The sequence below is a fragment of the Kogia breviceps genome, chromosome 2 (genome assembly GCF_026419965.1).
Source record: "Kogia breviceps isolate mKogBre1 chromosome 2, mKogBre1 haplotype 1, whole genome shotgun sequence".
Taxonomy (NCBI): domain Eukaryota; kingdom Metazoa; phylum Chordata; class Mammalia; order Artiodactyla; family Physeteridae; genus Kogia; species Kogia breviceps.
Genome location: NC_081311.1, coordinates 96,027,611 through 96,047,599, shown reverse-complemented (window position 1 = coordinate 96,047,599; position 19,989 = coordinate 96,027,611).

The window sequence follows — 19,989 nt, the reverse complement described above, 5'->3', positions numbered from 1 at the left end:
TCTTACCTCCGTATGCACCACGCACATCAAGGTGTAGACCATTCCCTCCACTCAAACACTGAGAAGTAAGTCCTTTCCTAACCTCCAGCGCTTGGCTTTGCCTGTTCTTGAACTTCATGTTGATGGAATCACTCAGTACGTGTTTTGTGTCTGGCTTCTTTTGCTCACACTGCGTCTGTGTGACCCAGGGGTCACCTATGTAGGTTGTGAACTTGTTTCGATGACTTTCGCAGCTCTGCTCTACTGCACCCTGGTCCCCACCTGGAGCATCCATGTTAGTGCCTGTACTGGCTGGAGAAAGAAGCCAAGTTTTACCACTTCGGCTCCAGGTTTTGAATTTACCTTGTTAATGTTCCTTTGGCAATTTCAAAGCAGTTCTCGCAGGTATCAACTTACATTGTCTTACAGTTACTTAAAACATGCCTTTTACATCAAAAGGCAGCATCTCCCAGGGAGCCAAGAGAGTCATAGAAGTGACAATTAGCAAGTGACACAAGAAGGACATAGTTAAGCCCTGATTGCCGGGTCCCAGGAGCCTTGCTTTGGAGGGAGGGGAGCTCAGTGGAGCGCTGAGGAAGAGGCTGGAGCAGGTGAATCTGACAACTTGATGTGACTCGGATGGGCCAGGGAGGGCATGAGGGGTGGGTGGCATGAGTTAGAGGAAGACAAGAATTAACGAGAAATAGAGAATAATTTAGCAGGACAGCAAGCCCCTGGAGATGAATTCCTTCTCCAAACGTCTCATTTGTCCAAAGGAGATGAGGAAAGTCTATGGCAGAAAGGCTGGCCACAAGAATTTCATTTCCCTGATGCTATTCAGATTCCCAGTATGATCGATAAAAGTGCAATTAACGCCCCAGATCGCATCAGATGTTTTTAACCTTTAGGCGGTAGCAACGCGCATATTAAGGTTCTACCTCCTCGGTGCCCTGTCACAAGCGACACATGGGCAGGATAAGTCATTGCCACATTTGACATTTGATGTTATAATTTTAACATACGTTAAAAAACTCAGATAAAGATTATTTCCATTTTTAAAGCTGGGAGCCAGATGTAATTGCCTTGCTCTGGACTTTAGATCTAAATCATTCTGCCAACTCATCCTGTAGTTATTAAGGACTTTATCATTGAAATGTGTACTGCATACACTGCAGGTTAGAATGCCCCAGAGGCCTGAAAGTAAACATTTTTTCCTACGATAAGGAATGACTTTTAATATAGAAGCCATGAAAGCTTAGTTTAGTAAATCGTTCAATCAATTAATTAATCAATCAACAAATCGGTTTGGGGGCCCACAGTATGGCCAAAATATTGTGTCCCCTGCACCAAACAGCTTTCAATCTAAATCGCAGGAGATAAGAAACAGACTTGGAACTTTCTGTGTCTTGGTGTCTAAAACTGGGCGTACGGTGGTGCTCAATAAATGTTTGCTGAAATAAACATAGAGTGGGATCATAGTGGAAAATACAAGGTGGCACAGGACCCGCTGGACCTACTGCAGCACGTGGTTTCAACGTCCCCTCTGCTCCGATTTGTACTGCACGGCGGGTGGTCACAGGGGACTGACAGAGCTCACAGGCTGGACGCACAAGCAGCTCTGCTTTCCTTCTTCCTGCCTCGGGGCCTGCCCTGAAGAGAGTCCACTCAGCCCGTAAGCCAGCGTAGCCCCAAAATGCAGGCAACCTGACCCACTTGGGAGGGAGGAAGTGCATAAGTGCCCCAGTCTCGTTCCTGACAGACAGTTCCCAGAGGCGCTCTGTACAGCTCACAGAGGTCCCAGCAAACCGAGCCCCTGGAACCTCAATAACTCACCTTTCTGTTGATTTTTCCTTCATCGCCATTTCCCATCCGCCTCACTCTTGTTCCCTATGGAATCACCTCCCAGATAAATTTCCTGCACCCACGTTTTAGGCTATAATTTGGGGACAACCAGCCTAGACACCTAAACAAGCTCACTTCCATAAGCCATTCTAAAAGTCTGTCCTTGTTCCTTTAGAGGCGCAACTCAGAGCTAAGTGGTGGGTCATCCCCAAGCCCATGGAGGGAGAGGCACTTGCCTGGGCCTTGCTGTGTAGGGAGGACCAGGCTGGGGGGAGGAGGCCCATTTCAGGAGACAGGACCTGGGGCACAAGTGCAGAGGTATAGGAATGAGTGTGGCCTGGGCTCAGGACCGTGAGGAATCCACGAGGGGGAGGAGTGGAGTCCAGTGATCCGGTGTGCAGAGTGAGGTTAGATGGAGAGACCCGACCGTGGAGGGCTTGCTGTGGGCTCTGCTCCTATGTTAACGGCTGACCAAGTCACCACGAGGAAGACACACACACACAAGCACACACACGCACATGCTAAATAGACATCAGTGGCACACAGACTGTGTGTGGATGCACAGACAGGTGCCGAAAGAGGTTTCCCCAGGGGCCAAAAAGGGGAATTTCAGAGTCTTCGGGGAATAAGGAGTCTTGGCCAATAGACAGCCTGAGTGCCTTTGCTACCCACCCCTGCAGCCAGATGTCATTCACTGCCCTGCTGAACCCAGAGGTGGCCGCCTAAGCTTTCTCATCACCACTCTCCAGAGAGCTGGTCTACTAGGGCTGCCTTCCCGGACCAAGTTCAACCGCAAATCTGGGTAGTGGTGACTGTCTTCTGAGTTACATCACCCCAACAGATGATCTAGAAGCCTTTCCTCAAACATGTCCAGAGACGGGGGGCCCACTTCTCCATGAGATAGCCCATGCTGTTGGTGAGCAACTCAGGGTCAAAAAGTTCTTAGAACCACCAGTTGGTCTAAGTCATTCTTCTGTATGAAGCATAGCGGATATCTGATGGCCATTATCAGGCCCACTCTTCTCCCCAGGCAAGTCACCTCTCCTCCAGGGTAGAGAGTCTTGGTTCTTCCTAGTTCCCCTCACATCACATGATCTGTACCCTTGGGCCTCCTAGTTTCCCTTCTCTGGATATAATCCCATTCCTCAATGCCCTCTGCCAAATGTAGCTTCTAGACCTAAGGCCAACTCTTACTCAGTGCCTGGTGGCTGTGCTATGCCTCACAGGACAGGGCCAAGAGCAGAACCTCAGGTGTCCCACTTAGACTTCCCTCCAGAATAACGGCCATTTGAATCTTGATCTTGTCATACAGAATATTGGCTATCCCTATAAATACTGTGTCAATTTTGGGTTTCCTTATAGTAAATCACCGATTTAAAAACTATGTCTCACAGGACAGGGCCAAGAGCAGAACCTCAAGTGTCCCACTTAGACTTCCCTCCAGAATAACGGCCATTTGTTAATCAAGTCTCTTCGATAGTGTTTTTTCCACCAGATCTGAACCCATCCAGGTCCTGCTCTCAAAAATGAAATTAGAGACTTTGTGGCATGACCAGATGAAATCCAGCTTTACCTGTAGAAAGGGTGTTTAACTTTGGGTTCATGTCCCTGGGCTTTAGGGAATCTGTTAACTTCCCTCCCCAAATTGCACGCAGATACGTGTGTGCGTGCGACACACATGTGCACAACCACTCACTGATGTTTTTCAGGAAAGGATCCATAGATTTCTTCAGGTTCTTGAAAGGACTGATGACCCACAAAATTTCAAGAGCCACCGGTCAACAGCATTCCCTTGGAACTGCATGCAGGTTTGTAATCTCCAAAATGGATCAAGATCATTTGGTTATACCAGCGTGTGTTACCCAAGAACCACTGCTGGCCTGCTGTGATCAAGGCTCTGCTTTCCAGTTGTTCACAGACCACTGGAGGATGACAGCACTTGTTGACTACACCAGGTCTTGGAAGGTTTCCAGGGAGACAGAGAACAACATCCTTGGCTGAAGAGTAGGGAACTGAGTGAGGTGTTCTACCAGCCTCCTCAGGAATAAATTGAGAGCTTTGCTTTATCTTGATGATGAGAGGACTCTATGCCCAGGATGGTCCTGGAAGACATTTTAGCCTCCTGGTCCTGAAGCAAGATAGGAATCACTTTGCAGGACTTCAAGGATTTAATGCATTCACACACAGTAGTGTGCTTAGCCAAGCAGAGGACCTTGCATTTAAACCTGCATCCACTGAGGTCCAGAATAGGGTAGGGATGGGGAGATGATGTGAAGAAAATTCCATCTGAAAAAGATATGTTGAACACCAAATACAGAATCAACTGGGGGAGAGCACTGACGTTGAGAGGTGGGGCTGGTGGAAGGGGCTAGACTAGGGTGGCTGCAGTGAGGGATGGGGGATTTTAAGAAACAGTCTGAGGTCTCCTGAGGGAGATTTATAATGAACCGTGTGACTTTGGGAAAGTTCTGACCCCTTGATGGGACTTAGTATCTTCTGTAAAATCCAGTGTGCATCTGTTAGGGGTGTTTTAGCTGCAAGTAATAAAATACTTGACAAGCAGTGGCTTAGGCAATAAAGATGTTCATTATCTCACATAAGGAGAAATCCAGAGGTAGGCTGCTTTGCTGCAGCATCCCAGAGATATCATCAAAAGTTCCAGGGCTTCCCTGGTGGCGCAGTGGTTGAGAGCCCACCTGCTGATGCAGGGGACGCGGGTTCGTGCCCCGGTCCGGGAAGATCCCACATGCCGCGGAGCGGCTGGGCCCGTGAGCCATGGCTGCTGAGCCTGCGCGTCCGGAACCTGTGTTCCGCAACGGGAGAGGCCACAACAGTGAGAGGCCCGCGTACCGCAAAAACAAACAAACAAACGAAAAAAGTTCCAATCTCTCGCTATTGCTCTGCTTTGCCATCGTGGATGTGTCGTCTTGCCACCCTGGGGTCACATAATGTCGTTCTAGGAGCCACATCTGTGCTCAAGGCAGGAAACAGGCAGGAGCTTGAAAGACAGCACCAGCTTCACCTGAACTTTTTGCAAGGCAAGTGAAGCTCCTTCAGAGTCTTCTGAAGAGACACCTTATGTTGCATTGGCTATGTCCCCCACCCAGCTAGAGGAACATCTGGGAAGTGGCAAACAGAATTGTCATGACTGGCTTAGACCAATCATGCTCCATTGCCTGAGCAAATTGCTGCCCCGAATTAAATTAGAATTCTGTTAGCTGGGAAGAGGGGGCGACAGGCTTTAGGGAGACAATCAACTGTGTCGGACCCAGAGAGGGGGACAAGGCCCCTACAAATACCCCCAGTCCATGGGATTCTCACATCCCCCCTGCCTTCTCCCTCTCACCCCCTCTGGCTCTTCTACTCAAAAGCTCCTCTCACCCACGTGTGGACACTGCCTTCTCCTTCCCCTTGGCCTGTGTAGAAAACAACTGCTTTATCAACATCAGTCAAACTGATTTTCATGCCGTGATTAGTATTTTGATTGATCAAAAACTGACAAGTTGTTATAGACGCACATGTGATAAACACAGCCTCTGTGTGTCCCTCTACTTTTATCCTGCCTAGCTCTGCTTCAAATGCTCTTCTGACATTTATGTCCCTCTTAAAAATTCTCCTTTCGGTCCATCAGCTGAACGTGTAGATCCTTCAAGTGTGAGATCCAGGAAGACAGCCTGGCCTTGCTTTCCTTCTTCTCACAGGCCTGTCTCCCTGTGTGACAGTCAACACGGTGCCCACATCAGTCCAGCCATGAGACATGACAGGACAGAGATTGCCGAGGCTTCCAGAGCCCCGCACAACTCTTACTGAGGACCCCAGCTGTAACCACCAGGTAAGGGACCAAGGCTAATGACCTTCATGAGGAGAAGCTGTCCACATGGTCAGGAGACCTCCTGGTTCTCGTTCCAGAGTTCAGAGGTGCCTCCTACGTTAACGTTTCCCACATATGTGCCCAGGGCTCGGCTCGAAGTGCATGCCGGCCAGCCAGGCTTCTGCAGAGAGAATTTATTACCAAGCTACCCCCCTACAATTTGCCACTCATCTGACCCAAGCACTCCCCAAAAGCCTCCACTGCCGCCACCTTAATTCTGTAACTGTGCAGCATTTCGTTTCAAATTGATTCTGCTATCTTCAATTTTACCCCTCGGAATTACACAGGTCAATGATCCCACCTTTGGTCAGTTCTACGTCATCTGCACCAATTTTTTTCATTTCCTCCTAACGTCTGTATGATAGTATTGTCATATTTTTAAACGGACTGTCCATTCTCACTTAAATACGTCAAAAAACATAAAACTTTAGATCACTGTCCTTCATGGAAAACAAACATTATCTCCCCTAAATAGAAAGTAACTGTAAAAATAAATGCAATGAAAACAAAAAGATGGTAACCTGATGCTGCATGATACACAGTACTTGGGTAGAAAAGTGGGAAAGCAGCAGATTATCAGGACCATAGGAGGAGATACCAGCCACTGACAGGGCGTCAAGGGGTGGCACCCGTGAATGAAGATAGGGGGAAAGATCGAGATTCAGTTATTCAGCTGAGTCAGAGGTGCCTTGGTCTGTGTTTGACCGAAATGAAAGATAGCCAGAGAGGGATCAAAGTTCACAATCCAGTATTTTCTGTTTCCCCTCTGGCTGGTGTTCTCTTCTAACATATTGGACACCTCATGATGCCTAGTACTTCAGTCTTTGAATTTCCCGGTGTCCTGGGAAGGTTGGGGATGAGGATAGGGGACCTTTTGTACTCAGGCAGGAAGAACTGCTTTTCCCTGTTCAACTTGGAGTCAGGATTCTTGGGCCAAGATTATGGCCACAACATTCTTTTCCCAGGGGCTGCACCCATGTATTTGGGTATGACTGCAAGCCCCATGGTTTTCCCAAGGCCAATGGGGGGGCCAGGCATGGCTGCGGGAGAGAGGGCAGTTGACGGGGTTTTCCACAAAGCTGATAAAAGGGAGGAAAGGAAGCTTCTAAAGTAGGTGAAAACATGTCAGCAACACTTCTAACACTAAGAATGATGCAGAAGCCTACCATTAAGAGAGAAATGACAAAGACATCAAAGAAAGTTTTGTAACTGTCACCTTTTGCTCACTTGAGCCCTTCAAGGCAGGGTGGCTTTCGATGCCCAGGTATATGGGCCAGGAAGAAACTCTATAGGATGCAAATGATGCAACTGACAAGGGATTAATCTCCAAAATATCCAAACAATTCATACAGCTCAATATCAAAAAAAAAAAACAAAACAAAACCAAAAACCAAAAACAACCCAATCAGAAAACGGGCAGAAGATCTAAGCAGACATTTGTCCAAAGAAGACAGGCACATGAAAAAAATGCTCAACATTGCTAATTATTAGACAAATGCAAATCAGAACTACAGTGAGGTATCACCTCACACCAATCAAAATGGCCATCAGCAAAAAGTGTACAAATAATAAATGCTGGAGAGGGTGTGCAGAAAAGGGAACCCTCCCTCACTGTTGGTGTGAATGTAAACTGATACAGTCACTATGGAGAACAGTATGGAGGTTCCTTAAGAAACTAAAATAGGGCTACCATATGATCCTGCAATCCCACTCAGGGGCATATGTCCAGAGAAAGCAATAATTTGAAAAGATACATGCACCCCAATGTTCACTGCGGCTCTCTTTACAATAGCCAAGACCTGGGAGCAACCTAAGTGTCTACCGACAGATGAATGGATAAAGAGGATGTGGTCCATATATACAATGGAATATTCCTCAGCCATAAGAAAGAATGAAATAATGCCATTTGCAGCAACATGGATGGACCTAGAGATTATCCTACTAAGTGAAGTAAGCCAGACAAAGACAAATATCACATATCACTTATATGTGGAACCTAAAAAAATAATAATACAAATGAATTTACATTCAAAACAAAAATAGACCCACAGACATAGAAAACAAACGTATGGTAACCAAAGGGGAAAGAGCAGGGGAGGGATAAATTAGGAGTTTGGGATTAGTATATACACACTATAATATATAAAATAGATAACCAACAAGGACCTATTGCATAGCATGGAGAAATATACTCACTATTTTGTAAAAACCTATAGGGGTAAAGAATCTGAAAAAGAACATATGTATAACCGAATCACTTTGCTGTACACCAGAAACTAACACAACATTGTAAATCAACTATACTTCAAAAAGAAAAAGAGACTCTGTATGAGAAAATGTCCACTGAGAAGATCTTGCAATCAAGGCATGAGGAATGGAAACAGGAAGCAGTATCTGTGAAACACTAGGGGCCTGGGAGTCATGCTTAGGACTCAGCCAGGGCACTGTTCTGACTTCTAGCTTTGGCATTTACTAGCTGTGTGACCTTGGGAAAGTTCCATAATCTCTCTGAGCCTCATCAACACAGTGAGGGTGGTAATACCTACCTCATGGGTTGTTGCCAGACTTAAACAAAAAAGCACATGTAAAACACCAAGTGTAGTGCCTGGCCCAGAGTAGATCATCATTAGCAGTATTATTATTACTATTGTTATTATTGTCATGTGACTTGGATTTATTTGACAAGGTGGGGCTAAACTGGTCCTATTCCCTAAATAAACCAACAAAGAATCAAATAAAGAGAAGCCAAGAGCTATTTGTTCTGTGACCAAAAGGAAAAACAAAAACCAGAAAAAAGAATCCACCCCCGCTGAGAAGGGTAAGAGGACAAAGGCGTGAGTTTCAGGGACCCCACCTGGCACCAAAGACGCCTTCATGGGTGGGAAAAAAATGGAGGCTTTCAGGAGTGGTAAAGATTAGAGTGAGGATTGCATTTTAAAAACATCGTTCTTGGTTAAAAGGTGGGGAAAGAGAAGAAATTAAAGCAGTTGTGTTTGGGAGGAAAATATAGCTAGTTTTGTAATCTGCCATTTGGAAAATCAAATCTATGTAAAGAAAGAAAGCCGTGAGCTGAGGCAAGACTGAGGTTTCTCCGCGACAGCTTCATTTGTAAGTTTTGTGCTTCTCCTGAAGGTCACCCAATTCCAGGGACTTCATCCCACTTTGCAAACAGAAGACAAATCTGCAGTCCCTTCACTGGTGCAGGTTATACAAGGAAACAATAAATGTGAGAGGCAGCAGCATTCCTTAAGAGCTCTAAATTGAATTGCATTGACTTTTTACAAAGCCACAAATTGCTTATCTTATTCAAGTGCCTGAGTGTTTGCTTTTTGATGAGCTCAGTACAAAGATACCTTGAAGTCTGGCAGTAGCCTGAGTCTCCCAGTTTGAACTGTCAGTGGTGGGGCTCAGGGCAAGGTGGAGGGGCACGGGCCTCCCGGGCTTCCCCTGCATTCACCAGGGCCAAGGGGAGCCAAGAGGGGATCATCCTAAAAGATGATCCTGAAAGAGCAAGGTCCTGTGAGGACGGGCCCATGCTGCCACTGAAATGCAGCTATCAATACAACCCAGCTCCCTTGTGAGGGCCAAATAAGACAATGGATGTAAAAATCAAGCACTTTCCAGATTTAGGGAGTCTACAGAGAGAAACAGAAATTCCAGCCAAATACCATGTGTGTCTGAAGCTTTGTTTGTAAGCAGGAGAGAGAGAGAGAGAGAGAGAGACAGAGAGAGAGAGAGAGAAAGAGGGGGGGGGGTGCGTGTGTGTGCATGTGTGTGTGTGTGTGTGTGTGTGTGTGTGTGTGTGTGTGTGTGTGTGTGTGTGTGTGTTAGGGAAGGAAATAAGACAGTCAAATTAGATGTTGGGCTGCCTCAGTGGTTCTCAGCCTGGACTGCACAGAAGAATCATCTGGGAAGCTCTTTGAAGCTTTCTGGCCACTCTCTGGCCATTAAATCAGAATCTCTTGGTGAGTTTGTGTGGAGGACGGGGTGTTGCTTCAGGAATCGTAATTCTTATTCTCCCTTCACCTTGATTCTAACAAGCAGATTGGATTTCAGACCACCAGACTAACTGAACAAGGAGTAAAAAAAGAACATGGTTTGTCCCATTTGTTCAAGAAGGCTGCTGTCACTGGGCTTTATTGAGACAATGACTCTCATGTTGGAAGTAGGCGTCGGCCCATCAGTGACAGGTACCAACAATGTCATTCCCTGTACCACTGAGACGGGAGGGGCCAGAGCATCAGAGAGGAGCCGGAGCTGAAAGACAGCTTCTGAGAGCCTGGAGAGGGGACACTTTTGATTTGTACGTGGGGACACCAGGCTGTCTAGGAAGACACCCGTGCGTAAGGGGTTCAGATGGCATCGGACGCAAAGGTCTGGCCTTCACTGGGGATCCTACAATTTGCATGGGCTCCTCCCACACGAGGCACGAGGGCCACTCTGTTCTTTCCATGACTGCCTCTTCTCCCCAAATGCAAGGAACGGTGGCCACCACCATATCCTGCCTGATTCAGTCCAGGTGTTTGCGCCTGGAAACACTCTCATGCCAGCTCCTTGGAAGACTCTGACTACCTTAGTTTCCTTCTGGAATTCTTTAGATCCCAGAGTGGGACAGGGGGGAAGGGCTGTGAAGAACACACTGTATGAAGGCATTTAAATTACATAATCTGCTTTGCTCACCGAGACAATGCATTTTAGTGTTGGGACAGACCTGTCCTCATAGGACATTGGTTTTATGGCTGACAGTGGCTATCTTTCCCTCCCACCTTCTCCTTCTCTCTTACAACACATACACACTCCCAGGTGTTCACTTATAAACCCAAAGATACAGCCCTCCAAGCCCTTGTATCAGACTAATGAAACCTTTCTTAAAGGTCTTGCCTAAAATTTTGAACCTTTAATGATGCAATTCCAGGCACTGCACTGGAAATGTTTTGCACTGAGGGTTATAAAGGAAGTTCTGCTTAAATAAAGAACATAGGGCTTCCCTGGTGGCGCAGTGGTTGAGAATCCGCCTGCCGATGCAGGGGATACGGGTTCGTGCCCCGGTCCGGGAAGATCCCACATGCCGCGGAGCGGCTGGGCCCGTGAGCCATGGCCGCTGAGCCTGCGCGTCCAGAGCCTGTGCCCCGCAATGGGAGAGGCCACAACAGTGAGAGGCCCGCGTACCACAAAAAAAAAAAAAATAAAAAAAAAATAAAGAACATAGACTTTCCCAGTATTATAAAGGGACAACTCTGAAAAGAGGTAGATCACAAACCTAGAAGTGTCTGATATTTTCTGAAAATTTTCCTCCTCCTTGGGAGAAGCAAAATGTCCTCTGATGGGTCTCGCCTTCTACCCACATCTGAAGTAGATTAACAACCACTATTGTTAGTACAACGTTTTGTAGTTCCCAAAGAACCACAATATCATTTGATCCCACAAATACGTACTATTGGTCCTGTTTTACAGCTGAGGAAACTGAACCCCAGAGAGGTTATGTATCCTGTCCAAATCACACAGCTGGTAAGTGACTAAATTCTCATTCAAGGCCAGACATTTATGAACCCAGGTCATACAGCTTGAGATCTGGGCCCTGCATCGTTTCTGAGGGCAGCACCAGTGTGCCAGGGTGGTGGAAGTCCTGGCACAAGGTATGCAATAGCTTGCCCAAGGGTTCCTGTGTCATTCGTTCCAAGTATTCATTGAGTCTGTACTATGTACCATCACTGTAATAGATGGACAGGTAGACCCACCCTCTTGCCTCCACGGAGCTTACAGTTAGGGGAAGGCTGGTCCCAGGGACATGGTCATATCAACAGGAAATCCTCAATAGTGGGCCTGGCCATCTGTGCCAGTGCCTCCCCCAAACACCGCAGGCTATTCCATGCTTATCCTCAGGTCCCAGGACCTGACTGTGAAAGAGATCTGTGATTAATCAACATCACGCAGGCTGCAGTGTTTGTGATGTCTGTTGCCTCTCCCTGGGTCATGTACTTGTTAACAAGTGCTGAGGTTTTTATAAAGCAATCAGCCAAGGAGTAGGAACTACAACACGAATCAAGGACCTAAATTTCCAAAACTCAACTCACCTTTGACTTGGAAGTCTCCTTATTCCATTATAGTTATGTTGTCCATTGTAAAGTCCACGAATAAATAGATAGCTATATTTCTACATAAAAAACAAACCAAAAAAAGCGCTGAGAGACATTAGTACTTAAGGCAGAAATCCATCCCTAATCATGAAGTGTCAGGCACTGTGCTGGCTGAGAGAGTTTCTTTGGAGACAGATCTGCTTTGGAACATGACATGAAGACTTCTAGAGAAGGATGGATGGGTGCATGCATGAATGCATGGATGGAAGATAGATAAATAACAGCTAATTGGGTAGATGGCAGTGAAAGTGTAGGTAGATCCACAAAGAGAGAACAAGAGAAGTACGTAGGGGTGGATTGCTGACAGCTAAATAACAGATACACGACAGTTCAATAACACTCCAGCCAGGCCAATCCGCCTGCAATTCCCCCAGCTCAGTCTTCCCTCTCTCATCCCTGGGCCTTTGCACAGGCTGCTGCCTTAGCTCCTGTCCCTTCTGCAGCCTCGTGTCCTGCCTGCCCTTTGACGGCCTAGGTTTCTCCCACATATCCCAGTCCCAGAGGTCTTTTCTGACCTCACCTGGCAGCGTGAAAGGAGACCTCCCCTGTGACAGGGCTGAGTACCCACCTCTGTTCTGGCACCGACCGCGTCGCTGGAGAGCACCTGCGGGTGGGCCTGCCTCATCTCCCAGGCTGTGAGCTCTGAGGGGAGGGTCTCGGTGCGCTCAGCCCTTAGCACAGCCAGTGTTTATCAAGGGAACTCACTACCCTACACGTGTGCCCACAAGTCTGCACACGCGGAGACAGGCAGCGTGGGGGGTTTCTGCCTGGGAGCCACTCCCCGGTGCTTCCCTGGCACGCCGGCCACGCCCCCTGGGCCCTGTGGAACCGACTTGGCGGCCAGGTGAGAATCTGCCGTCCCCCCCCACTCCCCGTGCCCCGCCGGTGACTGCGGAGGCCTGAGAGACGGTGCTGCGGGCGCAGGCGCAGAGTGTCAGGGAGGCGGCACCGGAGACCTCCTCGCCCATCTCCCCCGAGCGCTAACAAAGACCAATCGGAGGCAGCCGCTGGAGGGCTTTGCCTGTTTAATTGTTAAGTAGTAGACTGATTGCTCCGAAGTTGACAAGTGACTGGGAGTGAGGCAGCAGGCGCTTTAGACAGCTCGCCTCGGGGCTAGAAGGGGGGCGGGGTGTCTCTGGGGCCTCACCACCCAGAGCGGGGAGATTCCTGTCTTGATGAAAGCTGACCCTTGGTCCAGGCCCTTATTATCTCGGTTCCCTTTTGAGAAAAAGGTGAGACCCCCTCGGCTCTGTGAACATTTCCAGACTTCGCCCAAAGCATCGGCTCCCGGCCCTCCGGACCAGCACAGTGGAGGCCCCCGCCAGGGCGAATTAAGTTTTATTAGGGGGCGGAGCAGGCAGCCTTCTCGCTGGGAAATGGAACACTCCCTGTGCTGGGCGCGGGGGGAGTTGAGGGCTCGCTTAGCTCAAGCCCCCTACTCTGGACACCTTCTGCAGTGACACCTGCCCCCTCCCCAGTGCCATGTGTGCAGTTTCCCAATTCCTCCAGCACCTGCTGGAGCCCCCCTGCTGCAGCCAATAACATCAGCCCACACCAGCACCTCCAACGGACTCCACTAGCAATGTTTTCTCAGAAAACAGAATAGGTTTGAATGAAATCTTACCTGAAGTCCAGTATATGTGAAACAGGTCAGGCGGAAGCAGGGAAGGGGGCTCTCTCACCACATCGCCCTCGGGTCCCGGCACACAGCCTGAGGAACACCAGGCCCTCGCCCTGCGTTCAGCGTGGCATCACATGCACGTGCTATCGTGATCTGTGCTAGCTGTTCAATTGGTTCATCTGTGTGAGTGCTGCCTCCCAGCAAGGCGATGGGCCGTAGATCAGGCCTCGCAGGTTGACGGCCGGTGCGGTGCCGGGCCCCAGCAGACACCAGGTGGGAGCGGGTCATCTGACTGATGCAGAGTTCTAGGCTACCACAGGCTACCGCCAGAGAGCTGAGAGTCACTGTCAACCAGCTTTCCCACCCTGCGCCCTTTCCTTTGGATGTTCAAACAAATATATGCTGCCCAAAGGCCAATGTGCTTATACAAACTTACATCAGTGAACAAGATCAGTGCTAAGGAAATGTGTGAGCCTTGGCTTCTGAGCTCTACCCCACAGCATCTCAGGCTGGATTCTGTGTGCACGCCTGCATGTGTGCATGCATGAGTGGAGAGGGGGGCATGCTGGGGACTCCCCTGGGCTGCCGCAGAGAGGAAAATGCCTTTGCTCATCTTGATTCCACTACCCCTCCTGAAATGAAAGTATTCATTCATATAAAGCACTTACCTTGGTCAATGACTTGGAAAAAAAATACTCCACAAATGTGAATAATAATTTGATAATAGGAATTACTTGTAATAATTTGTTGCATAATTATTACTACCCAGAAAGCCCCCCATGACCCTCCTCCCATCCAAATCCTTCCCACTCTTAATTCACTATGTTTTACTACAGTGAGATAGTAAGAATTTCTCTTTTTTTAATGTTATCTACTGCAAGTAAATGTTTGTGGTCTTTACAATTACTCCTACCATTACAAAACAAATAAATTATCAGGAGAGAAGCAAAAAATAAAATTAAAAAAATCTTTTCTACTCTTCTTTACAAGCCCCACCTCCTCCAGGAAGCCCTCCAATCTGCACCTGCCTTCCTCGACCTTCCTTCCTCCCTGTTAGCTTGCACTGATTCTCATCCAACATTGCTCCTCCTGGGGCATATGCCTTAGCTCCTGTGCTGGAGCAGAGGATCTCTGAGGGTGGGCCCCTGCCCTCTGTACCTCCCACACAGCCTAGCTGAGGATAGATAGAGTAGGCAGGAGAGGTAGAGGGGAGGATGGATTTTTCCGAGGGTATCTATCTGAGATATTTTTCTCAGTTCTTCCCCTCATAGCTCAGTGGAAGGGAAGGGCAATGTCCTTTTATGGATGCACAGTGGCTGGTCCAAGATAAGGGAATGGGAAATCGATAGAGGGAGAAGGAGTAGGGTAGCAGCCAGGATTTTGTCCTGTCTGGTCCATCTTACCAACCAGGAATTGTATAACAGTTCCCTGCTCTGGGGAGATTGCTGTGCCCCACCCTGAAGTGATGGGGACCCAAGGAGCCCAGGAGTGGAGGGGGACAATCTCCAGGGATATGCCATTCTTCCTTCCTCTGAAAGCCTCCCTGGAATGACTAACTAGTTTGGGACCCCTCCTCTGTGCCCTCAGAGCCCCCTGAGGCTTCCTTTATGCTAGAAGACATCATGTGGGATTCTACCTGCTCATTCCTCCACTCCTGCTTCAGACTGTGAGCTACTTGAGGCAAGAAATGGACCTCACTAATGGTACTAGAATGTTGATTGAATATGATGTGGGTAGGAGAATGGATGGATGGAATGATGAGTACCAGACTTTGTTCAAATCTCAGCCCAGTCCCCAAACTAGAAGAAAATGTTTAAGAAATGTGCTTTGGGGTAAGGAAAAAAGAAACAAACATGGATTTGAACCCTGCGCATCCTACACTTTTGTAAAGTGTTTATCCAACTATTTCTCCATTTTTATTTGAAATTCTTTTGGGTTTTATTCTGGATGTGTAGGCCTTCTTTACATATTCTGAATATATTTGTCATATATATGTATTGTTATTATTGCTCTCCCAGCCTATAGTTTGCTCTACTTTTTCTTAACAGTATTTTTTGATCAGCAGAAGTTGTTAATTTTCATGAAACCTATTTCATCAACTTTTTTAATTTTATTAACAGTACTTCTTATGTCCTGTCTAAGAAATCTCTGCCTACTCTTAAGGTGTCAAAGTTTTGTTTTGGCTAAGTTTTTCTTTTTTTTCTAGAAATTTTTAATGTTAGCTTTGATGCTTTATTCTATTATCTACCTCATGAGAAATGCTGATCTGCAGGGGTTTTTTGTTTCTTTGTTTTTTTTCTAATATCTTTGTCTGATTTTGGTAATATAATGTTGGCCTCATAAAATGAATTGGGGAGTAAAGTCTATTCCTCTATATTCTGAAAGAGTTTGTGTAAGATTGGTACTATTTCTTAAGTGTTTGATTGAATTGACTTATGAATTTACCAGGGCCTGAAGTTTTTTCCTTGAAAAAGTTTTTGAAAACAAACTCCACTTATTTGATAAATAGAGGCTTATTCAGATATGCTGTTTCATTTCGTGTCAATTTCTTTAGTTGTCTTTTTAAAGCTTTGTCTTTTTTTATATATGTTCTTGAATTTATTGCCATAAAGTTACTAATAGTCTTCTGATGTCTGTAATATCTGTAGTGATATCTCCTATCGCAGTCCTGATATTGGTAACTTGTATTTTCTGCTTTTTCATATTTATATATTGAAGTATAGGTGATGTACAATATTATATAATTTACAGGTGTACAATAGAGTGATTCACAATTTTTAAAGGTTATATTCCACTTATAGTTATAATAAAATATTGGCAATATTCCCCATGTTGTACAATATATCCTTGTAGCTTACTTTATACCTCATAGTTTGTAACTCTTACTTCCCTACCCTTACCTTGCCCCTCCCCCTTCCCTCTTCCCACTGCTAACCACTAGTTTGTTCGCTATATCTGTGAGTCTGCTTCTTTTCCATTATATTCAATAGTGTTTATCCTTTTTCTTGATCAGCATCTCTGAGGGTTTATCGATTTTATTAATCTTTTCAAACAACCAATGTTTGGCTTTCTTAATATTCTCTATTGTTTGTTGTATATTTCATTGTTTTTTGCTTCTACATTTATTCACTTTCCTTTATGTCTTTTTTCTTCTTAAGGTGGAAATTTTATTCTTGACTTAAAATTTTTCTTCTTTTTATAAACAAACCAATCACAAGCATGGAAATTGAAACTGTGATTTAAAATCTTCCAACAGGGCTTCCCTGGTGGCGCAGTGGTTGAGAGTCCGCCTGCCGATGCAGGGGACACGGGTTCGAGCCCCGGTCCGGGAAGATCCCACATGCCACAGAGCGGCTGGGCCTATGAGCCATGGCCGCCGAGCCTGCGCGTCCGGAGCCTGTGCTCTGCAATGGGAGAGGCTACAACAGTGAGAGGCCCGCATACCACAAAAAAATATAATAATAATAAAATAAAATAAAATCTTCCAACAAACAAAAACCCAGGACCAGATGGCTTCACAGGTGAATCCTATCAAACATTAGGGAAGAGCTAACACCTATCCTTCTCAAACTCTTCCAAAATATAGCAGAGGTAGGAACACTCCCAAACTCATTCTACAAGGCCACCATCACCCTGATACCAACACCAGACAAAGATGTCACTAAAAAAGAAAACTACAGACCAATATCCCTGATGAACATAGAGGCAAAAATCCTCAACAAAATACCAGGAAGCAGAATCCAACAGCACATTAAAAGTATCATACACCATGAACAAGTGGAGTTTATCCCAGAAATGCAAGCATTCTTCAATATACACAAATCAATCAATGTGATACACCATATTAAAAAACTGAAGGAGAAAAACCATATGATCCTCTCAATAGATACAGAAAAAGCTTTCGACAAAATTCAACACCCATTAATGATAAAAAAGAAAACCCTCCAGAAAGTAGGCATAGAGGGAACTTACCTCAGCATAATAAAGTCCATATATGACAAACCCACAGCCAACATCGTTCTCAATGGTGAAAAACTGCAACCATTTCCACTAAGACCAGGAACAAGACAAGATTGCCCACTCTCACCACTATTATTCTACAGTTTTGGAAGTTTTAGCCACAACAATCAGAGAAGAAAAAGAAATAAAAGGAATCCAAATCAGAAAAGAAGAAATAAAACTGTCACTGTTCGCAGATGACGTGATTCTATGCATAGAGAATCCTAAAGATGCTATCAGAAAACTACTAGAGCTAATCAATGAATTTGGTAAAGTAGCAGGATACAAAATTAATGCACAGAAATCTCTTGCATTCCTATACACTAATGATGAAAAATCTGAAAGAGAAATTAAGGAAACACTCCCTTTTACCATTGCAACAAAAAGAATAAAATCCCTAGGAATAAACCTACCTAAGGAGACAAAAGACCTGTATTCAAAACACTATGACACTGATGAAAGAAATTAAAGATGATACAAACAGATGGAAAGATATACCATGTTCTTGGATTGGAAGAATAAACATTGTAAAAATGACTCTACTACCCAAAGCAATCTGAAGATTCAATGCAATCCTTATCAAACTACCAATGGCATTTTTCATAGAACTAGAACAAAAAATTGCACAATTTGTATGGAAACACAAAAGACCCTGAATAGCCAAAGCAATTTTGAGAAAGAAAAACAGAGCTGGAAGAATCAGGCTCCCTGACTTCAGACTATATTACAAAGCTACAGTCATCAAGACAGTATGGTACTGGCACAAAAACAGAAATATAGATCAATGGAACAGGATAGAGAGCCCAGAGATAAAGCCACACACATATGGTCACCTTATCATTGATAAAGGAAGCAAGAATATACAATGGAGAAAAGACAGCCTCTTCAATAAGTGGTGCTGGGAAAACTGGACAGCTACATGTAAAAGAATGAAATTGGAACACTCCCTAACACCATACCCAAAAATAAACTCAAAATGGATTAAGGACCTAAATGTAAGGTCAGACACTATAAAACTCTTAGAGGAAAATATAGGCAGAACACTCTATGACATAAATCACAGCAAGATCCTTTTTGACCCACCTCCTAGAGAAATGGAAATAAAAACAAAATAAACAAATGGGATCTAATGAAACTTAAAAGTTTTTGCACAGCAAGGGAAATCATAAACAAGATGAAAAGACAGCCCTCAAAATGGGAGAAAATATTTGCAAATGAAGCAACTGACAAGGGATTAATCTCCAAAGTATACAAGCAACTCGTGCAGCTCAATATCAAAAAAAACAAACCACCCAATCCAAAAATGGGAAGAAGACCTAAATAGACATTTCTCAAAAGAAGATTTACAGATTGCCAACAAACACATGAAAGGATACTCAACATCACTAATCATTAGAGAGATGCAAATCAAAACTACAATGATGTATCACCGCACACCAGTCAGAATGGCCATCATCAAAAAATATACAAACACTAAATGCTGGAGAGGGTGTGGAGAAAAAGGAACCCTCTTGCACTGTTGGTGGGAATGTAAATTGATACAGCCTCTATGGAGAACAGTATGGAGGTTCCTTAAAAAATTAAAAATAGAACTACCATATGACCCAGCAATCCCACTACTGGGCCTATACCCTGAGAAAACCATAATTCAAAAAGAGTCATGTACCACAAGGTTCATTGCAGCCCTATTTACGATAACCAGGACATGGAAACAACCTAAGTGTCCATCAGCAGATGAATGGATAAAGAAGATGTGGCACATATATACAATGGAATATTACTCAGCCATAAAAGGAAACAAAATTGAGTTACTTGTAGTGAGGTGGATGGACCTAGAGTCTGTCATACAGAGTGAAGTAAGTCAGAAAGAGAAAAACAAATACTGTATGCTAACACATATATATGGAATCTAAAAAAATAAAAATAAAAATTGTTCTGAAGAATGTAGGGGCAGGACAGGAATAAAGACGCAGATGTAGAGAATGGACTTGAGGACACGGGAAGCGGGAACGATAAGCTGGGATGAAGTGAGATAGTGGCATGGACATATGTACACTCCCAAATGTAAAATAGATCTCCAGCATGGAGCAAAATGTTCCCTTCAATAACCATTACTTGTTGACTAAAGATCACATGTTAAAAGACTAATGAGGAGGAAAGAGAAATAGTCTACCTTGTTGTCATGGCAACAACTTAAAACACTTGTAAATTTTTTAAAAAGTTTTTTATCTTCTAGTCTAAGTATTTAAAGGTATAAATTTCTCTCTAAGCAGCTCTTTAGCTGTATTATACACATTTTTAATCTTAATTAATCTTTGTTATCATTCCATTGGATATATTTTCTAATTTTTCTTGTAATTTTCTCTTTCACCCATGGATTATTTAGAAATATGTTGTATAATTTCCAAATATTTGGAATATTTTTAGATATTTGTTTTTAGTGAATTCAAATTTAATTCCTTTTCAGTATAAGAAAACATATATATAAAGTTTCACTGTTATTGATACTTAATTTTATGGCCAGTATGAGTTCTAGGTTA